Source organism: Chelmon rostratus, chromosome 9 (assembly GCF_017976325.1).
Source record: "Chelmon rostratus isolate fCheRos1 chromosome 9, fCheRos1.pri, whole genome shotgun sequence".
Lineage (NCBI taxonomy): Eukaryota > Metazoa > Chordata > Actinopteri > Chaetodontiformes > Chaetodontidae > Chelmon > Chelmon rostratus.
The window spans coordinates 20,186,549-20,209,908 of NC_055666.1; the positions used below are offsets into that span (position 1 = coordinate 20,186,549).

The 23,360-nt window shown below is 40.2% G+C and overlaps 1 protein-coding gene across 1 annotated transcript in view; it reads left to right on the plus strand.

Annotated features, from left to right (window-relative positions):
• Nucleotides 1–19,391: 19,391 nt before the first annotated feature.
• Nucleotides 19,392–23,360, plus strand: part of LOC121611343 (ecto-NOX disulfide-thiol exchanger 2-like) — a 121,680-nt gene continuing 117,711 nt past the window's right edge. Inside the window, exon 1 of the mRNA XM_041943870.1 lies at nucleotides 19,392–19,533. The gene's annotated coding sequence lies outside the window, so the exon portion shown is untranslated. The remainder of the gene's footprint in view (nucleotides 19,534–23,360) is intronic.

The window sequence follows — 23,360 nt, forward strand, 5'->3', positions numbered from 1 at the left end:
TTGCCACCTGCTGTTGGACAGGTGGGTTACATGAGGGCTATGAGCTATTTAGAAGGCTGAACATGTCTGAGTGTCAGTAGGGTCGGCCCCTCATAATAAAAAGTCCTTACTAATCTCTGCAGTGTCTCCACAAATCAGTAGCATCACACGGACATTTTCCCAGCCTCACAGCATATAAGCCTCTGAAACCTTGGTTAATGTGGAGCTTTTGCGCTGGTTTCTCCATTATTAAATATTGTTGAATACTTTTAGTAAGTTTTGTTTTTGTCCACTTTCTAGTATTTGTACAAACTATATCCCTGAGCTGAAATATTAATCTGAATTAATGAATCAGTAAAATTGTCCAATTTTTCAGCTCTTGATCCTCAGCCTGTTTGAAGCACTTTTTTATGTCCAAAAAAATCAAATTATGTAGGTGTGAAGTGTCAGACTAGCCTTGATGATGGCTATTATCCTTTCAGTCAGTTCAATCACTGGTTGTGAACCCATCGATCTAGTTGGGGATATTGAAGGTGCAAGATATTGGTGTTGCAAGGTCCTTTATAGTGTTAGCTAAATTAGCTCTGTCTGGCTTGGTTTATTTTTCCTACGCAGTTAAATTGTAATCTATGAACAGGCAGATTATCCTTCTCCTTTACTGCAGTAATGGTGTCTGTGACTGGGTCATTTCTTGTCTTGAAAGGTTGATTCTCTTCTTGCCATTCTGCAGATGTGGTCATCAATTCAAATGCCATTTGTCTAGCTCATGGCAAAATTGTAATACATTTTCACAGCGAGGTCTGTTTTAATCCTTTCCCCTTGCCATCCATCTTCACCCTCTTTTCCAAAAGCAAGATAAAGTGCAAACAGCTGAGAGTTCTAGTTTAAGTGGCCTCAAGAGGCGTTTTTTTGAGCCATACATTTCCTCCAATGGGTCAAAATGACAACAAGAGGAAATGGGGAATAGCAAAGGAAGCACCCACTTCATGGTGGAGGGGAGGATTGGGAACTGGTGAAGCTAAAAGGTTGCTGAGAATCCAAATTCATGATCTGTTTATTGTGAGAGGTGTTCACTAGAGTGACAGAGGGACACAGTGTTGGTTTTTGGACATCATTTAAGGCCAAAAATTAGAGGGAGGATTACTTCTGCCTATTGTCAGAACAAGCACCCTGAGACTGCCTAATGATTTGCGGTCTGTCTCCATTGCCGTAGTGTTTACTGTCCAGTTGATACACTTTGTTTGTGTAAAGTGTTTGAAATGTTAAAAATTGATCACAGAAAATGTAAGGACAAAGTGGACAAGCATTCAGCAAGGAAGCCATCTGTCCTGCAGCAGTTCTGATTCACTGTACGACACACCACTTGGTTTATTTCTCTTTGTTACAGAGCTACTTTAATGGTGATTCAGCCTGCCTTCTGTTCTTCCTGTCATGAAATGACTCACTGATTCGCTTCAGCATGCATTTTTGAAAATTCAGGGCATCTGAATACATCAACTAAATGAGTATGCTTCTTTAGTCTGTCTACACGTCCACAAGTGGACTGAGGTAGACTCACTGCTGGATTGGATATAAAGTCGCTGATGAGTTCAACGTTAGTACATCATCATTTCACCTATAAACAAGAGCTGCTGAATTAATGCTGAAGAAAAGGATCTGGAAACTCGCTTCCTGAATTCATTAAACAGATTGGGGCTGTAACCCATGGTTATTTTCTTTCCTTCTTTCTTCTTCAAATAATTAATCTTCAATTAATTATTTGGTAACAGTTCAGAAAACTGTTTAAAATGACCATCACAAGTGCTCATTTTCACATCCTCATACATCTTGATTTGTCTGACCAACAGCCCAATATACAAAGATATTGAAAAAAACTGAAAATCCTCACATTGGAGAAGCTTCAATGAAAGAATGTTTGTTGTTTTACTTGAACAATTAAGTGCTCATCAAAAACTTATCAATTTATTGTCCAATTGTCTCAGTTCTAAAAAAAATATAGTGTGATTCGTTGATTTGTACTTGATTAATGATTTTCTTGCATGCAATCAATTTGTTTTCATTTATTGTTTTTATTGTGTGAGTCACAATGTGATAAATTGTTGTCAAAAAATTAAGTCAAGTGGAGACATAAAATCATAAACCCTTGAATTTGAAATGTCATCCCATTTCTTTGTGGAAGGAGTTTGCAGAACTGAAAGCTCATACAGAATGACAAGCAGCCATCTGACTATCCTCCCCAAGCTTATTCACTATCTCCATACTGGAAAAGCTTTAAAGGGGAAAGCCTCTTCTTTTGAAAGAAGGCTTTTGGCACGAAAGCTCTCCCTTGTGTCAGCGCTCAGAGGTTATAATTCATTCTGATTCAGATTCCATCATATGTAATCATCACACTCGTATGGAAAAAAGATCTTAAGCTTATTGTGCTTCCTGCCTGATTGAAGACAAATGCCATGAAGGTTCTAGAGAGGGAGAGATGCTCAAAAGGGGGATTAGTACTTTGGTAAAGGCAAACCCAAACAACAACAGCAAATGCGCTGGTTGCATGCTGCAGGGTGGGCTGGTCCAGCTCACAGGAATCGTGCTTTCCTGTGTGGTGATTTTCAGTCGATGCTGTTGAGGCATTCCAGAAAAAACTGCGATAAACAACATGTTTAGAAAATACTTTTTGAGTCAGCGGATAAGTTACAATATTGTATTATGAAATAATATATTGCTGTTACCTGGCTGATCAACAGAAAGCACTGGCAAATTTATTTTTCAACTCTAAAATGTCCCAATTATCACAGGTCCTATATCCTTGATAAGCAAATTTAAGGGACCCTTTTTTAAATCTTTTCAATGTTACTGCTCTGTTACAGTAATAAGATATTGCTTGGACCTCAATTGACATGCAATTCAAGTTTTTCAAGGCTAACAAGAAGAATAAGAAATGTCAATCAAGCTACATTCATGCATGCACAAAGCACATGTGTCAGTGTATTGTGGGTGTGGAGTGGCTTTACAGTAACAGTTATCTGTTATTCCATCAGGAATGTTTTAGTGTGATGGAGGTAGTGACATTGTATGGAAAGAATTTTCCATTCCTTAAGTGATGGGTTAATGTCAGCATTAGAAGTTGTTTTATATTTTACATTTGGCTGATGTGACAGAAATTGATGCAGGATAAAAACAGTGAACACAGCAATAGAGGAAGAATGAGAGAAACTCAGAGGTAGTGTTACATGTATGGTGGGTAATGAGATACAAGGTCATTCTAATATTTTGTGCTAACTTAGCTTCATTCTGTCCCTGAAGCCAAAGGTGGATATTTGACATCTTTGGTTCATGTTTTTGCTTGACTCTATGCTAAATTGGAGACGAATGATGCCAGCATTTAAAAAAACCTTCGTACATACAGTAGTTTGAAAGCATGGGCTTTTAAGCAGACGAGATGCACTGTGTGTTCCGTTTAGGAATAGATTTTCAACCTAATATGTTGTTCTGTGATAAATTGCCAGGACACCTGTCGTCCAATTAAGCTTGTGTCAGTAGGGGTCTGGCAGCTTTCCATCAGAAAGTGGTCAGGACTTCTGTCTACATCAGGGATTCTCAAAATAATCACTCAAAGGTCCACATCTGATTTTTATTCAGGGTCAGAGGTCCGGAATGATAGGTGAGAAAAAAAATAGGATTTGATCAATTAATTAACGTCACATCTCTTGTGATTGGGCCTCAACACACAAAACTCTCCATTGCCATTGCATCAATGTCAATGATAAACTGATTTATCTTGGGACAGGATCGCTGTGAATGATCTCCAGCTACTACTGTATATTCAGAGTCACTAACAATTTATTGACCAATAGAAAATTCATTTCAAAATGGAAAACGTGACACTTCATAAAGTATTGTAACCATTAACAACGCACAGTTGAGGTTGGGACTTTATAAAAAGGTAGCCACCAGGGTCAGTCAATCTTGAGCGAAACCTAGTCTTTGCAAGAGTCAGTCTTGAAAAAAAGTGCTCACAGTAGTTCGTTATTGCTTTGCAGCTCAATGATTTTATGTTGTCATTTGTCAGGCACATCAGCTGGTTCCACATTAAACAGCAGCAAATATGTTCAGTTCCTGTTGTTTACTTTTCATGTCCTGAAACTGTGCCTGAACGAGTTTCACACTCACCAGCATATTCAGATGTCATAGCAGGCTTTTGTTCTTGCAGAGTAGGAAAATGCAGTGTTACCCCTTTCCAGTTGCACTTGCCACAGCTTTGATTTGACTTCAAAAGATTTCACATTTGAAAGCAGAGAGCTGAGGAGCTGGCTGGAGCTTGAGCTTGAGCTCTGAGAAGTACCTGATAACGTGAAGGCATGTCAGGTTTTGCCTTCATCTCTATGAATTATTCTACACAAACTTACAGTTTGGAACAATTTTACTTTGTCTGGTGCTATCAGCTCCATAGCAGCAACAAGGCACTCCTTCACAAATTCTCTTGATTGAATGAGGTTTCTGCTTCTTAGCTATTAGTTAGCCGAGACAAAAACTTGCCTGCACGACACGGTCTCTGTCAGAAAAAGGTGTTGTTACAGCTGCTTGTTGGGCACCCACACTCTGCCAAAGATCTCCATCCCAGGCACACTGGCTTGCCTTTTACTTAAAAAAGTAATTGTTTTTTATTTCTTTTGAAAAGTGCGTCTGCATCTACTATTTTGTTGACTGGCGCCATGATGCATTGACATGATATCAGCTGCTCCGTGTGTGTTGCATTCATGGACTGCTTGGAAGAAGACGATTAGCACACTAGTTTATATTATTTTTCCTTTTATGTTTGAATTGCCTTGTATGTCAGTCAAACCATCCCGTGGGCTGTATATGACCTGGAGGCTTGAGATTCATGTCCAGTCTTACTAATGAATGCCGAAATCAGACTATATGACCCTATTTACACTTATTGGTTCATGGATCTTGTTGAAGGACATGACAGACTACACGTTGGACCCCAACCAACCGTAGCTTACTGTCTTTCATGAATTGCGTTAACTGTGTACAAATGTTTACGCATGTCATCAAAGTTGTTTCCATCCATTTTCTATCCCAGTTGGTAGAAAGAGGGTGAGGGTGTGGGTGCACAGCATACAAACACAGAGGGTGGTGTTACAGCCAGAGCTGTGACTAAACGTGGAGTTTTCCTGTAAGTTATGTTTACATTCAATGCAACATGTACATCCTTGAGGCTTGAAAAAAATGATAAATGTATTTACTTCCTCATAAACCATTTGCAAAGCTGATTTTGTTGAATATTTAAATTGTACATCATTTACATTCATGTTTGCTAGCTTGTGGCCTTGTTTTTTCTTGCCTTTTTGGTACATTGCTTGATTTCTTGGCGCTGTACCACCAACTGTTTATCAGTGGAATCATGTCCCAAACACTTGTTTATCCTTGTGTACATACACAATGCAAACATTTTTTTTCTCTACGTCTGGACATTATCCTCCAGTATAGTCTGAATTTGCCCTTACATGTATACACTCACACACCTCAGACTATGCACTGAACATCCCTACCAGTGTTGAAGTCACAGTTCAGAGCGAGTTTTCTGGCCATAACTCCTCTGCTCCTCTGAGCCTCACATTAACAAATCCTCTTGAACACAAAAACCACATTGACTCCAATGAGATGTCCTCTCCAACAGACTGCAAATGGCTTCACCCACTATAAACCAACAGCTGAGCTTTTTAACAGTCATTATCATAACAGCATCTGTGTAACGCTGACATGACATGCTGTAATAATGATACAGCGCCTGTCCATACAGCCAAGGTCCCCTTGTAGCTCAAACTAATAGTTGCTATCATGACCAGAGAGGTATGACCATATTCTTTATAATGGGATAAAAACAGGAGAGGGCAGATGGGAAATTTTGTTTCAGATCACGGGCTTAGACTTTACAGGACCTTTGGGACACTCGAGCAGCACAGGGCTCCGAGAGGGCTCTTGATTTTATTGCCCCCCACCATGCGCTGCACTTAGATTAATTAAACCAGCCTTTTTGGCCACATTCAAAGGGCAGATGTCTGCACAGTTTCACACATGTCTGCAGAGTCTCTCACAAATACATACACATTGAACATGACTGATTTTAACATGACCTTATCTTGTGCCATTTTGTCTTGGAGCGCACATCCACAAGCATGTGTGTAAGGCTTGGGCCTTTGACAGTGGAAAACAGATTACATGGCAAACCAAAGATTTATTAGTAGAGTTTAATGGAATAGAGATGAGTGGATGGAGGATTTAAATAAATTAACCTTCAGTGGATTCCCTGAGGACTGGAGGAATGACAGAAGGGGGCTGAGAAGGAATTTTCTCCTTGTCACTGATGTAATGAATACTGATGACATGATTCTGCTCTGAATGCACTTGTTCAACCTATAAGTAAACATGTGCTTGTATGGATAGATAGGAGACACCTAATAATGAAGGGAAGATCTGAGCTTTGATATTTTTTAGGAAGGTATGTAGGATATTTAACAGCATCATCTACATTTGTGTGGCTGTGCATTCAGGATGTGCAAGACATTGGTTGTGCACTTGTGAATAGAGAGGTGTTATCAAAGTGGACTCATAGTAAATTCACAACAAAAGCTTCTGAAAATGTGCATAATACGTCCAGAGCTTAAGAATGAAACAAGACATTTGAAAATCTGGATGTGGTAATGTAAAATATCAAACAGATAGTGACCTTATAAATGTAAAATGTCAGTGGGAATGTGGTACCAGTCGTATGAGTAGTCAATGTGGATAACATGAAAAAGTTAAAATCATACACTCTGAATTGGACACATAGTGATATTTTGTGAAAGGAGCCTCATTTTTAAATGTCACTCACTCAGCTGGGAATTTATTACACACATTTTGCCACATCCTGACACTAAAACTATGTTTTCTTTTTCAGTCTGCATTTTCATTAACCTTCATTAATGAGTTTATGAAAAATTCATAAGAATCCACTTGTGATTTTGGATTAAGCCATTTGGCATCCGTTTCAGTTTTTACATATTTGTTGTTAAGATCCTTCCTGTTTTTCCTGTCCTATTTGTATTCAGTATCTCCATATCAGAGAACAGTGAGTAGACTCTATGTTATATTGTCGATGAAAACAGAAGCTTTTTCAGCATTTTCTAGATCTCTCTCCACTCTTCTGCTAAAGCTGTGCAAATGAGGCAGTCTCACACCAGCAATCTCATTCACACAGCTTCTGCTGTCTCAATAAATGGCCTGATACCATAAAATCTGCCACTGGCCTCTTTGTACAAGAATGTTAACAAACAGTCCACGCAAAGCGCAGTTTATAGGAAAGCAGGCCAAATGGTTTCACTGTCTCCTTTAAGCCTATTTTCACAGGAAGGTGTCGATTTGATAAGTCGTCACTCCTGGCATTGAAGATGTGTGGCTGTTTCACTGTTGCATGCAAAAGTGCATGTGGCTGAGTGTGATACAGACACAACAAAGAGAGCGTGTAGGCGTGTGTTTGTGTTTATGTATGCCTGTGAGTTCTTGTGTGGCTCAATGTGCTTTGTTGCATGCTCAAGTGTGTGTACGTCTCTGTATATGAGAGCGACTGTGTGTGTAATGTGTCTCATGCAGCCTCACTGTGTGTGTGTACAACATAGAGTTGACAGCTGGCACAGTCGAGATCTTCAGTTTTTCTGCATTCCAATCTCTGTGGAAAGAGTCAAACTGAACAACAGCTGGTACAATTGCCAACAGATACCTGTCACCACGGGTTACAGAGTCACCATGGATACCGTACTGTGCATAGCCAATTTTTCAAGCCTTCACGGCACAGAGCAGACTTCTCAGCATGGCCATGTTTTGACAAATGTAAATACCGATTTGAAAAGTATGCCAATATATTTTATCCTATATATGAGGTAAAATAATGTGAGGCTGATGAGGTTTAAGGACAAGTTGGGTTGTCCTGGTGGCCTGGGGTTTTGCACGCTGACCATATGGTTGTAGCATCCCAGTTTGGGTCCAACCAGGGACGTTTGTTGCCTGTCATCACACTATTTTACTCTCCTCTGTCGGGCTGGGACCCAAGCTTTGATACTTCCATGGCACCAACTGAATTGCTCCGATCTTATCGAGTATCAAAAAATGGCTTGTCATACTGTACCAAATTTTGATACCCAAGACACAAGTCTCATCACTGTCAGTGACCCAATGAGCATGCAGCATGATGTGTTCGCTCTTCTGTTTCTACTATCCACCCCTTTCATAAACATTGTTTATTCTGTCCGTTGTTAGTATAGAAATATTGTTATTGTAGCAGCTTTAAGGTTTAAAGCAACTTCATTTTGACAAATGTGGGTTGTTTCCCTGAGGGAATAACTGGGAATTGTGTATTTGAATTGGCTGAATACATTGTGTCATTGGGTTATGGGCACAGCCTGTGTAAGCATTAATACTGAAGGGCAGAAATCACCTGGAGAAGCTGTGGTACTAATCTCAAAGTCAGCTCATTCCACCAGATCATAACCTTGACTTTCTTTTCCATAGTCATGATTCTGAAGCTCTACTAAACGTAAAAAGACAGGCCAATATACAATTGGTACTTCCTAACTTTCTTCACATTTATCACTGCACTTACCATAGCTTTATAGCTACAACCTCCTTCCTGTTTTTTATGTTGTACGACTGCATTTGCTGAATATACGGGCCTTTCATGTCTTCACTAGAGGCAGATGTTGTGTGGGCAGAGTGAGAAACTATTGATAAATATTCTTTCACATGTCCTCATTGGTCGCGGCACGCAGTAAGTAGCCCGCCGTGCTGAGATCCACTGGATAAAGGCTGTCCATCTGGCTGCATTTATACATCTGGAGCCTAAATGTCTGATAGATTCATCAGAGGTGTTTTTTAGACGACGCACATGGGCTGACTGAGGTTCTGTGAGGACATAAAATCACGAGGAATTAAAGAAACTTTTTTTTTTCTTCTCAGAACTCCACTTTGTTTTGGATTTTATTTTTTGGCCAGGTCATTACTGTGTTTCCAGATCCGTAGGAAGGGGTCTGAGATAATAGCAATGTGTTTGTTTTTACTGAGTGAATTTACCCTCTTATTGTTGCTGCTGCTAAAAATACTCAGGCACCAAGTGAAAAGCCAGGTTAATATCCTCATGAGAATGCCTTAAGTTCCCAGTGTGCCGAACCAGCTCCAGTATTGCTAAGCCGAATCAGTCAGACACCCTGCTTATTCATCTGCTGGTGTGATCTGTCACTCAGCATCTATGTCTACCTTTATTTTACAGCCAAGCATTTGCCAAACAATGCTTTGTCATTGTGCCAGGCTATGAATAGAGCAATGGCTTGTTCCAGTAGTTGACTTATCTGTCAGTAGGCCTTTCTCACCTAGAGACTCTTAAAGGTCTTGTGACTCAGTTTCATGGTCAAACATCCAGATATGGGAACATAGCTGCTGCTGACAGGATCTTCTTGGAGCTATCGCCGCACATGACACAAGCAGAACTGTGTCACTTGAATATGACCAATAGGAGCCAACCTGGAAATGGGTTATCAGCCAGTAGATTAATGTGAGTGGTTGCATTGCACCCTGAACCCTCAGCTGTGACCGAGTGTGACATACGGCCTTTATGACCAATATAATTTTTGTAAAAAGCATGACTGTGATTGGTTCTGTCACCCTCTGCCTGGATATCTTTGTTCAGAGGGCAGGAAGCAGCTAATTCAGCTGATGACAGAAAGGCCATAGATGGCTGAACTTCATTCCAGCCCCTCTATTAAAGGTTGTGACCCCTCAGAGGAACTTATTGGAAATAGTAGCCTTCAGACAATTTGCTGATTAGGGGTGACCTGGAAATGTTAATTTATTGCCCTTTCTCTAAACTAGGACTGAAGTAAAGTGTTATGTCCCAGTAGAGAGAGAGAGTCCAAAGGTAATATCCTATTATCATGTCCCTTTGTGAAATGCAATTATGCATGTAAGTGTGTCAAGATATACAAAGGAATAACTGTCTAATTAATTAGTTTTAAAGTTAAATGATTACCTTGCTGAAAAAGTGTTTCTGTGCAGACAACTCTATTGTAACCACCCTTTCCACGATAGCAAGTAGACTATGGTTCGTAATGGGTCCTATTTCAGAGCAGTTTTCATAATGGTGAAGAATGAGGGTAGAACACAGTCTGATAATAAGCAAGGACATGGCTGTATTTAAAAACAAAAGAAACACTTATTAACTGAAATATAAAGTCCAAGTACAAGCTATAACCTTGCAAATAGAAATTACCCCTTTGAGAGTGAAAGTAGCTGAAGACAGTTTAGTTGATTTGGTTGTAGAGAGAATGCTGTATGTGCCCGCTGCTGTGCATTATTCAATATTTTCATCACAGAAACACTATAAAATCAAGCTTTGAAGGAAATTTGTGTTGACAGCTTTTCCTCCCTGCATCCCATCTTGGTATGTGGCTGTATGGCTAAACATATAATTATCGTTGGGCCTACATTACCATCAGAATGTATGTGGTGATTGAACTGGGTTTGAATGGATGCATCGGGGATATTTATGAGGATTGGGGCCGCATAGAGCATGTTCTATCTCATATTTTCAAACATTGTGCAGAAAAGCCTTACTTCATATATTCATTCAAATTCCTCCACTGTCCTTGATATCTTTATTGTCAAAGTATTCAAATCCTCTGAGCTGCATGGACAAATAAGCACAGGGGTTCTATGGGAAGTTATGCAATAATAAATAAAATGCACTCAATTATGTGTTAATATTTTATGTCTCTGAAAGTGGATCTTTATCTGCTTCATATGGATGAATGCACAGTGATATATGTGTGTTTTTCTATGCCTGACTAAACTGCTTCGCACCATCAACTCTCTCTCTCTCTCTCTCTCTCGGACACAGACTTCCAGGTGCACAAGTTGCTGCTAATATGTGCTAATTTTCTGCTGTTCAGCATGTTCAAATGTTCACAACAAGATTCAATAATTACTATACACACACAGTTAATTTCCTCCAAAAGACAGAGTTTCACCTAGTAGACAGATTTTGCAGCAGAGGACGTGGTGCAATGTAGAATTATAATTTTAGCAAGGTGAGATGAAGAAACAGTGTAATACTGTAATAAACTTACACTGGTTCCTTCAACGTTTTTCAGTGCTACCTTGATTGATTTTGTGCCCAAAAAACAACATTCACTTCCCAGTTTTGGAAAAGCTACATAGTGGAATAAACCACTCTATGCTTGCAGATCCCTGAAATGAGTGCAGTGGGATGCTGTGTTCCAAAGTAATGGAAAATTCAGTTCTTCATGATGGCATTCTGCATATTGGATGTAAAGGTTGTTTGGTCAAGATGTGGTCCTTATAGGTTGTTTCTTACCGTCAGTGAACGCCTCTGGTACGGATGCGTGTGTGTGGTTGGATGAGGTGGAGGGGGCGGGCGAGAGTGAGGAAGTGTGCCTGTGTGTGTGTGGATGGGAGAGAAGGGAAGCGCGCGAATGAGGAAAAGATTTTGGAGAAATAGCTTGTCAAATGATTGTTTGTTTGGCTTGGTTGCGACTGACAATAACCGTTTATCCTGCAATAAAAAGTAGGTGAGACCAACTCTCCGTCAGTTTCCTGGATCCAGTGGGACGCTACAATATATAACCTCAGGAAAAAGTGGGGGGTATGAAATCACCTGGTTGTAAAAGTTGGGGTGTCACAACCCCCCATCCCCCATGGGTGAGACGCCTATGTTATTTTCCTTATGGATTACTCTATAAAACAGAAATATAGAAAATATTTTAGGAAGTTGGTACGAATAAATGTTTTGCAGTGTTTGCAGCTAAGTGCTAAGTGGTGTTCTGCTTGAAAACCCTGGACTGGTTCATTTCGAACTGTACCTGACTGTCTCTCAGTGTACAGGGAGCAAGCTCTTGAGACCTTGAATTACTTGTCGAGCTAATTTCCAACTTCCACTTAAGGTTGTATGCTTTCGGTTGTGACCAGAGGAATGGGGTTGTGGATACAGGCAGTTTCTTCGCCGTGTCCCTGCGCACACCCTGAGAGATTTTGGTAAGGACAGCTGTGGGGAGCTTGTTTCGATGCTCCTTATTGTTGAAAAGTGTCAGCTGAGGTGGTTTAGGCATCTGATAAAGATGCCTCCTGGACACCTCCCTTTAGAGGTCTGTCCAACTGGGCAGAGGCCCCGGGGCAGCCCCAGAGCATGCTGGAGGGATTACTTACCCCATCTGGAGCAGCTAGCTAGGGAATAGGATGTTTTCTTTCAAATCCTGCTACCACCTACTTGTTTCAGCTCTCATTAAATTTTAGGAGATAATGTGTTGTACAAAAGAATATCTTTCAACAGATCCACCTTTACTGAGATCATCAGAAGACAGGCAGAGGGGAGGGAGTGACGTGACCATACATTGCACTGTCAATGTTATTGTTTAGCTCAGTGTTCAGGTTTTAAGTTGTTTGCATGCTAACACGCTAAACTGCAGTGAACATGGCAAACATTACCCCTGCTGACATCAGCGTGTTAACATTGTCATTGTGAGCATGTTAGCATCCTGAATTAGCATTTAGCGCAAGGCACTTCAGCCTCACAGAGCTGCTAGCATGGCTGTGTTTGTCCTACCCTGCATCTTTCAGAACTGACATATAAAGACAATGTATGGCTGAACTGAATGATTTTGAATTGTGTCAGTGTTTGTAGTCTGGCACTGACTCGTATCACTGATAAAATGGGGTATCATGTTCAGCAGACATTATCTTGTGTTGTCCATGGATCTGTCCTACCCATTAGCTGGTTTAGATCATGTTTTTTAATGATTGGTGGTTCAAATTATTTTCTTTGCTGGCCATCTCAGCATCTCTGTATTAAGTTCAGTGCTTCACCCTTCTCCCAGCAAATGCATATCTGCTTCTGCTTGCATGCAGAAAGATAGTGCTGATGGAGTTGGAGTTATTTTTGCAAAAAAGAACGAAGAATGGGTTTCAGTTTCCAGATGTGTGAAGCTGATTTGGACTCAAGGATTTCATTTCTTGTTGAATATATTCCAATGAGTCTTCTAAGATTCTCAGTCCATATTTTCAGGTTTCATTCAGTGATCTGAACTGTTGATTGCACATTTACTATTCACGTAATATATTTGTGTACTTCACACATTTTTTCTCAGATTTCCATTAAATTATCCTCATGAAAATCATAGTATGTTTTTTGAATATCACAAAAACTGACGCATCATGGGGCACTCGTTGAAGGCACATGTTGCGTTGTTTCCCCTTTTTTAGTCCTGGCACTCCCAGTTTGCTGTCACTCTAGTTATATAAATAATAATTTTTAAAAGTTGATAATTTAATTGTTTTAGTTAAATCTGCAATAATTGATTTTTTTGCCACTTTGGGGCCGTGTTGCAGGCTATAAAAAAACAACACTGACAAACACAGTTATATCCTTGTAAAGATGATATAGCAAATGGGTCAACAAACAGCAACTCATTTACACATGGCGCAGACACGGAGCAACACCGTTCAGCTGAAGGTGTGTACAAATGTCCAAAATTCACTCTCTGTTTTGGTCTTGAGCAGCTCCTCAGGGAAACATCTGGCTCTTATAATCCTAAATGCTCCACTTTCTTCACCAGTTAGTCGCTAACATTGTCTGTCAGCTTTTTGATGCTGGGCAGGTAGAGTACAGGGGGATTTTACACTGTTTTTTTTTTTTTTGCTGAAAAACACAGCTGCCTGCCGTGACTGGAAGCAATGCTGCTGGGAGTGAACAAAAGAGTGAAGTTTGAGGCCAGGAAAAAAAACCCCAAAATGTGAAAAGATGCTAAAACTCTGTGTAGAGCTGAAGGGAACTGTAAAGTTGAATAATGATTCTCTGTGAGTTGGCCATTGGCAACCTCTTTCACATTACATTACATTTCACATTTGATCCATTATTCATAACAAGATATTGATTAGAGCAGCTTTGAGTGAACTTTTGACATGAAAAAAAGAATAACGTATGTTTTCATTATTGGCGGTAGAGGCCCTCTGAATGTACAATGCTGCATAAATTATTCATTAAATGTGCCATTTTCAACCCAGTCTTGTCATTTGTAGTCAGCAATATAACTTCATGAATCATACTGTATGTGGTTTAAAATACTCTGAATGGAAACACCACTTCTAAAAATTGCTAATTGCTGATAATGCTTTTGAACAAATCTATCTGTTGGGTCTGGCTGTACACCACCATAACCTCATCTTGCTCCCTTTTAGAGTGGTTGTGATTCCCTAGGAGGATATTTCTGCCCACCTCTAGTCAAAGTGGCCTTGCAGTGTAGGTAGACACACGTGGAGAGAGGAGATTGTAGCTCAGTAAGAAGACACCCATGCAATGCACAAACATATACAGTCCAGCTAGCAGGGTCAATAAAAACCAACAACTTCCCATGGGTTGTATAGAGTGGCAAAGGCTTGGTATTTGATGTTAAGATACATCAGGGTGGGGCACACATTACCACATGTTTTGAGGCCCAGAATTTCTAGCAGTGCCGCCGTTTGCAAGCCGATTCTCTCTCTGCCTTTCTCCTATTTCACAAACTCTGATCTTTTGGCCCCTGTGTTTCCTCTTTTTATGCTTTGGAACGTCTTGGATAAAAAGTTGACAAAGATCAGCCTGTAGACTGACAGCAGTAATATCACATCAGCAACGGAAGATGAACTGACACTTTGCTCGGTCTGTCATGCGGCACCACAGAGAGAGCGAGAGAGAGAGTGAAATCCCAGACAGATGGATGTTGATGGGCTGTAGACACCTCAGGAAAGACAGACTGATGCAGTCGGTGAAAGGGTGTGCGTAGGTGTGTTTGATGTAACCCCAGACAGTTGCGTTACACAGACAGCAGAGAGGTGGAGGACTTTTTGGGGAGAAATACAGCTGCAGGCTCAAGCATGCGGGAATATTTGCATTAGTATTCACATGTACTGTCAGAGGAGGGTTTTGATAAGGACTCTGTTTTCCAAAAAGGGAAGCAACAGAGTCAATTTGAAGAACAGTGTTTACAGAGGGGACTGAAGGTAAACATATTTTTGGTGTCACACACTCTCGATTGCAGCACCACTGCTCTCAGGTGATGGTTAGAACAGAAATACCTGCAAAACTGAAGGCATTTCATTGTACTTTGATTTCCTCATTTTCTATTAATTTGTGTGTTTATACACTAAACGTGAAGTCAAGTGACGCAGCTGCGATGGTGTTTATGCCAATCAGGTGCCGTGCTGCAATTTGAGTAATCATTTTGGCATGAAATTGCGCCTGTGTTTCTGCCTCTTTCCGCTGAGACTGCCTCGTATCTCAAGTCCAAAAAAGTGTTTTCGGTTCGTTTAGTAAGAGGAGGAGCACACATGGATGTCTGCGATTCACTCAAATCCCTTTTCTTGAGTTTTTCCTGTCTCACCATGATACAAATTTTACTGAAATGATCAGTTGCTTATACATTAAACCTATCGGCAGGAAAACAGCCAGCAACAACTTTGATTATTGACTAAAGGGACACTTCACCAATTTTGCCCATCGATGTCTGCTTGCAGGTCTTTAGGGAGGACTAGTGCCGATGTGAAAAAAGTTGTATAAAGCCTTTTGTGGCTCCAGAAGGAGCTGTGCCAAATCTGATAGATGGATCGCTGAATTGATTGGGTCTGAACACCACATGCTTGGAAATGAAAAATGTCTGTGGCTGTGGGGTTAGAAATAAAATGTAAGAGGTTACCAGACAGCTGTAGACCACTCCTCATCTCTGCTTGAGGTTAGCGGCTCGAGGATAAGGTATTTGCATAACGCACGCGTATCTCTGACTTATCTGTCAGCAGTCCGGTTGCATTGTGGGTAATTTAGGCACCAGAGTTTGACAAGGAAATAGATAGTATGCTGCTGCATCGACTTCTTGCCTAAATGCAATTTAATTATTATCTTCTAAAATAATTGCAGAATTTTACATAAAACCTCAAATGTGTGATTTCATCTTAAGGAGGGCCATGTGAACTTGGAGCATATTTTAGGTCTTGTGTGTTAATATTTGAAGTGATGTACGTTTGCACATTGGGATGTACTCCCAGACATGAAGCTGGGCTGGACTCTTGACATTTAGCCCATTAGGAAACTGTCTGTTGCTTTTAAAGTGGACTAGAGGAGCTGAGTGGCCAATATTGAACATTGTTCCCACTCCGCCTGGCATGCTGATCTATTCATCCTACTAAAACTACATTCTGCTCTAGATCCCTTTCCAGATTATTCTCCACTGTGATAAGATTATGCTTGTGACTTTAGTTCCCTAAAGTGGAAAAATAAATTGGACACTCTGACAGGTCCAGAGCCTGTGCTCAGGTACTAGCTAGTATCATGTGTGCTATACACCTCGTTACACGTTGTAATTGTTGTCTTTTTTCTCCCTAACTGAAAAATATGACTTCACTGTAACTATTAGCTCTAGCAGACAAACATGTTATTGTTGACTAATACTTGTAATATCAACAGTCCTTGTAGACAGCCCGCAGATTCAGACTTTGTGCCCTTGGCCCTTTAATTTGCTGCAATTCCCATAAATTTGAAGTATTCCCAGTCTGTTCTTTCATTTGTACTATACAGGTGTAAGGGAAAGCTTTATTACTGTTTCTGAGACCATCAACCTTGTGCTGCATTGCTTACTTAGAAAGTCTGCCTGCAGAAATTGCACCAGTGTAAAATCCAGATTACAGACACACAGAATGGATCAGATTGGTACAGAAGAAACAAAAGCATGTTCAATAGATCGATAGTTGTACTTACATAAAAACATGCCATATGTACATAGAGGAAAAACGTAGCGAAACACAAAGACAGACGAGTGAAAGACTGTGCAGAGAAAGGCTCCATCTGTCCTTGTCCAATAGTGAATGGGGAAGAGACTCCGCTGAATGAAAGTGGCTATTAAAATCTCTTGTAAACACATTATAGGCCTGGTCCTGTCCAATATATAGAATGAGACATAACAGTGATTTAGAGGTTGGGCCGCATCCATAAATGCATGAAGCCAATCTCACGTCAGCATCCGTGGCAACTATCTGTGCATCCTGATGTGCATTAGTAACAGAGAAGAAAAAGACTGAACAGAGCACGAGTAAACATATCAGCTGTAAAAAAGGATAGCATTGTCTCTTTTTAGCATATGCTTCTGTGCATAATTGCACTAATACATGTGTGAATGCCTGCAATATGAACGAAGGATGAATTGAAATCTGGAGTTTGGGGAAAAATGTTGCCACATTTGCAGCAAAGTATAAATGTTTAAAAGGGTGCAAAAGGAAAACTCTTGCATGTGGAACCGACCATGAAGCAAACGGGCTACTTGTCGATTGGGAACAAGTGGGATAAACATTTGTCAGCAAATACAATTATTCCTTTTTCATTTAAATACAATTAAGAATGAAGGTACATGTTTGTTCCTCCAGTGAGGGAAGGAGAAATTGAGTTTCACTGTGTATGTTGGAGACATGAATAAAACTGCACCGTATCTGGTTGCAAGATGATATAGTACTATCTTTTATATAGATTTTCCCCATTTTTTTACTTTTGTGTCAAGATGCCTCTAAAGTTTTTTTTTTGTTTCCCTTTGCAAGATGATACTGTTCACAGTAGTTGCCATTAATGAGCTTCTATTATGACAATTAAAGCTCTGAAAGTGCCTTTGTGTAAAGACGGTGAAGAGAAAAATGGGAAGAAAAAGCAAATTAGCTGCTTATAATTTCAGTCCCTCTAAGCGTGAACAAAAAGAAATAAATGGGCCAACTAACATTAATCCTGCAAATGGTACGTTTTTTTCACCTGAATTTTTGTTTGTGACAAAAATGACTGCAAATGATGAGATAGATTTTAATCTCAAAAGGACACTGAGAGATCACATTTGAATGGACAATTTTGATCTTTTGTTACAATGCCAAAATTACATCAGTTATGCAATTTTGAGGTGCAAAATGCAAAGATGTCATTATCATCATGTCTGAGATCTGTGAGGGACAAAAATTATATCAGTCATTCTCTCACACAAGCACAGTTAAATGCAAAGGACAACAAACCCCCAAACAGCAACAAAAAAAGCATGTTTTCAGATAAACAGGACTGAGTTTGATATCAGAAATTGTGTCCCATCCCCCTGTGAGCGATCAATAAAGCTGACAGGACCTGAGAGAGAAGGATTCCCTCACCAGCATTCAGATCTGTTGTATTCCACTGAAAAACGGACACAAGGTGTTTTGGACTATTTAACATTAGTATGCGACTGATGTCTTCCAGGCCCTCCTCAGAATTACTGAATAAACAAACAAGCATATATTTCCCTAAATTTTCTCATAAGAGGGACAATAGCTTCTGTTTTCGTCCGTATTTGCTTGTCATTCCTTGGGGTTTGGAAATAACTTCTACATTATTGTTGTGACCATTACTCAAGGATGTGACTTCATTTATTGCTTCATTCTGTCAGACTATTGAGTTTGGTAAGGGAACAGAATAAAAGAAAATGAGTAGGTGAAAATTAAAGTATTTCTAGGACGGAATACGGCCTCGAAACCATTAGGCAGATTTAGTTGATTTGCATTAAAGCCCAGAGTCTTTTATATTTTGATGAGTGTGTGTGTGCGCGCATGTGTGTGTAGACGGTCTGCCCACATTAATAATACATTTGAGGTAAGATCATGAAACTCAGGCCAGCATCTCTCGAGATAGAAATATTTCATTGGGACTCAGAGCCTCTTTTGGGTTTTCAAGTGGTTCTTTTTTCTTTGTTGTTCATGTGTTGGACTTAACTGGAAGGGAAATGTAAACTCTTCGACCTTCAATCAGATATCTTGACATTATTATTTCAGACGATATCTGTCTTTGCTTTACATTTCGATAACAGGGAGAAGAAAAATTCTTTTTTGTTATCTGTGTGACCTCGACATCTAGCACAGCATTACAAAAATATCAATACTTGAAAGTCATTTGGCCCAGTCAAGAGTCTTACTAATTATTTTTCTGAAAAGACATGCATTTTCCAGTGTGTTAACTTTGGAGTATCTTCATGAGACAGTTAATGGTATACTTTAACAAGGAAACCACCCCATGGGATTGAATTGAGTTGTAATATCACATGGCCTGTTTCAATAAAATGAACAACCAGGTTGTCATAAAGTCAGATTATAAGCATTAGTATTATGAAGCGTTTGATGAGTTTAGGATATTTACCAAACAGTTCTGTCAGACCCCTGCAGATATAGTGATAATGATTATTTTCTACTACAGGAGAGCAAAATCTTTAGACCTTTAAGACACCTTAAGAGACAGTACATATTGTTGCTTTGTCTCATCTTACCTGGTTTTTGCTTTCATTTTTTTAGGGCTCAACACTCTGCCCTTTGACCCAACGACCAACAGCGACCCTCTCCACTTCAGCAGCTCAAACGAGCCACTGGTGACTGAGTGTCCGTCCCTGGAAAATACTGCTGAAAATGGCAAGAAGAGGAAAAGAACCAGTCTGCCTCCAGGTGCTGACAATACTACCTCACTACACTACCACCATGACACAGATTAAAGAAACCTGTCCTGTCTAGTTTTGCATTTATGCTCCAAAACTATTGTATGCTGTGCCACACTGGCCTTACCTGGAATTATAGTTGCTCTCTTTGTCTGGTTGGATGTTTCATGACGGAATGTAATTTAAATGCTACCAGCATCAAATAACTGCCGGTGAGAGATAAACTATAATCCTGTTATTTTGAGACAGTCTGAAAGAGGTAGTCTTGTTTGGTCTTTGCTGTTTTTGATTAGCTTGCTGTAGCCTGCGGCTCTGCTTGTCTGGACTGTTTGGAGGTCACACGGCTAAAACCAGGAAGCTGCACGACGGAGATTTCACATCCGCCTGCCTCTCACCATGCCAACAGTCCCGCCAATCAAAAACTCACATGCCTTCAGCTCTTTCACGCATACTGCCCTGTTACACACAAAATACTGTAGTGTTATCTTTGTGTGCACATGCACGCACTCCAGTCTGTATGTGTGTGTGTTGTGTGCAAACGCTTGCCCACTAAGCCTAATTTTAATCAGGGCCAGTGTGCTGCCTAATTAAAGAGGGGCTTTCTAATTAATTGCATTATAAGCAGCAGAGAGAAGAGGGTCCTTAAGACAGAAAGGTGTTGCTCCATGTTCTCATCTGTCGGGGTGACACTAATTGGTCTGGATTTACAATCTGGCACAGATACACAGGGGCTCCAAATGAACTAATATCTGCACTTGCAGGGCAGAGCTAAGTCACTGGTGGTGCTACCAGTGCTTCTAGTGGAACATGGCCTGTGGAACCTTGCACTGGCCAACTAAATGGCTCATTTTTCTCCTGCCAACGAAAGTCACCAACAGCTCCATCAAAGACAATATCTGTGTGTTCTTTGTGCTATTATAGATTTAATTCCCAGAGGTAGAGATAAGGTAGTACAGCTGGGGAGAATCTGCACATGAACCATCTTTCTTTCAGTCTCACCTGCTGGCTAGTGTTACCAATTATGTAAGGTAAATAATGTTTCTCCCCAGTCAACAACAGTGTTGACCTTGTGAGTGCCATCCCTTTGAATCTTGAGCAAACAAAGGTTTTGCCATTGTAGGCAGCTGAGACTGCTTTTCGATAATAAAGAACTAATCAGTATGATAATGTTGTCCACACATCTATATCTCTACACCTGTCAAGGGATTGTCATGCCTTGTGCCTAATGCATGCTGGGATTTGCTCAAGTGCTCTGATGCCCACAAGTGGTAAGGAATTTCAGACAAAGATGAGTGGATGAATGATAAAGACAGTTTCTGCATTACTTCAGTATACAGTTGGGTGGTATGACTGTGTATTCCCTGATACAATAGAAGTGTGTCCACCAGTAGAGATTTGCTGATATTGTTTCCAGTGCAGGAGCTATCCTTTAAGCTGCATTCCCAGTGTTTATAGTGCTACCCTGCTGCACAGCAAGCAAGTGGGCATGTAGTTGCTCTGTGCTCTTTTCTGCTTGCCTATATGTTGCTTTCCACTTGTGCGTTGGTATTGCGGATATGTCCACATACATGTAGTATTCATATCAATGTAAAAACAGTCAACATCACTCCGGACGAGTCCTCCTCCACCTGCTACCCAGGCACCACTCCTCGCCTAAACCAAATGGAGTATTTCCAGCGAGAATGCATCTGACACGGACAAATGTACTACATGTGTGAAAAGTCAGAACAATGTCTGGACCTGAGTCAGAATGCACCTCCATTACATCTCTGTTGTTCTGATTTCAAACCTTAAAGCTTTAATTTTGAAACAAAGTTAGTTTTACTGTTTTGAGTCTACAGTTTAAAGAAGGAAATACTCGCATGTGATGTGTCGTAGTGTGTGTTTATGAAAAAGTGTTGATGGACAAATAACCCAACAGGAATGTCTGTTTCTGGCTTCTAAATTGAATATCTAACATATCAAGGTATTTCCTGTAATTATTAAAAAAAATCTCTATATGAAAGCCCACTATAGTTATAGCAGTCCTGCACATTGATTCCTAGCACAGCTCCTAAAGGCCTCATATACTCACAGATGCTAAAGGACAGCTTTCAGAAAAACAGGAAGGCAAATTCTATGACAGTTGGCAAATTTATATCATCTATATCATCCTATCGCACACCCCTATTTGGTAAAAAAACAAACAAACAAACAAACAATGTACTGTATGTCTCAGGAAATTCTGCACAAACTCCAGTGTTGGGTTGTAAATCCATTGTAAAGTTCTTATTCGGTTCTTACTGCAGGCACTACCAGCTCATTTCAAAGTAGTTATTTAGTTAATTGGGTTGCTATAGCTATACAGTTGGCTAGAAATTTGAAAACTGGTTGCTAGGAAACATCTGGAGCAACATACAATGACAAACCAATGAATGATGTAAACTTTTGTACAACTAAAGCTTTTCAATCCAAAAATAGAACTCACAAAAATAACATCAAGGCATTATTATTTCAGAGGAAGTTCAATTCTGTGAGGATTTATTCCACTTAAGGACTCAAGGTCTTCCTCAGTGCGCCGAAGAAGACTTGTGCCACCAACGTATTGTTTTCAAGGTTAAAAGTGCTCAGTGTATTTAACAGCGTTTTGTTCTGTGTTGGGTCAAACATGTCTTCTGCAGCAAGGCAATACTGTCTTTTTGGTTGAATCAGATGGAGTTCCAGAAAAGTCAGAATCATAATCTGAGGCAGATCTCATCTTGAGCAGAAGAGTCATGTTAATTATGCCACAGCAGGGGAAAACCACACGTAGCACAAAGCAGAAGATTTCACCAACACAGACTGTTTCTCACAGACACATGAATGATGAAACACAGGGGGAGATGGCACATAAATGTAAATAGAGGCATTGGGGGAGTTTTAGCGTGGGTTCACAGGAAGGGCAGGGAATATCAGGAAGAATTTAGGAGTAGATTTTAGAGTATATTACATTACAACATGACAATTGCATGAATTTTTTACCACACTGTCAAAAATCATGAAATCAAGACGAATTACAGTGAGTGAATGTATGCAGCAGTATGGTTTGGCTGTGCAGGTCTGTAGCTCCTCTTTGTCTTTTCCCATTTCTCGTGTAAAACTTCAGTCAGTTGTTTTTCAGATTAGAGGCTGCTTTCTTCCATCCAGGTGCTGCTATTTTCTCTTTGTCCTACGACGATAATACAACCAAGGGCGGTTTAAGATGAGTAAAATCAGCTTCTCCTCAGTTTTTACCATTTTCGCTTTTGTTGTTTAAATGGCCTCTTCTTCCCACATTCGGGCCCTCCTTTGTTCAGGAATATGAATTTGGAGTAGATGTACACCTGCTGCAACAAACCCAGCGAAAATAATTAAAAGGAAAGGTGCAGCGGGCACATTTATGAAAGCGACCTTTGTGACAACAGCTTCAGTGTGCATAGAAAGCTGAGTCCCAGAATTACAGTACGGTATGACTCACCACAGTTTTTGTATAACGGGAAACAGATGAGCTTAGCATGGTTTTCACATTTTATTTTCCATTTTAAAGGCACTTTCTTGTTATTTATCAACCACAGAGTTCATTTCCAGAGTTCACATTGTCACTGTGCTGACTTTTCTCAAAAAAAAACAAAAAGACAGCTGGCGATAAATGAAGTCCATTTTATATATTGTGGCTTAAATGAAAAGATGTATGTGTGTGTCTGTGCATGTGTGTGCACATGTGTGTGTGCCTGTGTATGTGTGCGTGTGGTCTGCTCAGATTAAAGCCTGTCAGAAAGCCTTAAGATCAAAGCCTTTGTGCAGCACAAATCTGATCTGTCCCTGGAAAAGCCACCTAGT